The following is a 426-nucleotide window of genomic DNA, read 5'->3' on the forward strand; positions in this document are numbered from 1 at the left end:
TCGTTACAGTCGTTACCATCGTTACAGATCTTTTACAGTCGTTACAGTCGTTACCATCGTTACTGATCTTTTACAGTCGTTACAGTCGTTATAGATCTTTTACAGTCGTTACAGTCGTTACCATCGTTACAGATCTTTTACAGTCGTTACAGTCGTTACCATCGTTACAGATCTTTTACAGTCGTTACAGTCATAAAACTGGGTCAGCTGCAACATCTCTACTGATAAAATCTGATTTAACTGTCGTTATTTACCTTTACTCAATTCTCGTTCAGATTTATCAGTTTTAGAAGGAGGAGTTTGAACCGTGCTCTTAACAGTCTTTTCCACGGTCTGATCCGAGTCGTCATTCGTCTTACAGTCGTTACGGTCGTTATAATTAATCTCTCGGATCTCTTTTTCCTTTAACGGCTCCTTCTCCTTAAA

The sequence above is a fragment of the Wasmannia auropunctata genome, unplaced genomic scaffold (genome assembly GCF_000956235.1).
Source record: "Wasmannia auropunctata unplaced genomic scaffold, wasmannia.A_1.0 LD336035.1, whole genome shotgun sequence".
Lineage (NCBI taxonomy): Eukaryota > Metazoa > Arthropoda > Insecta > Hymenoptera > Formicidae > Wasmannia > Wasmannia auropunctata.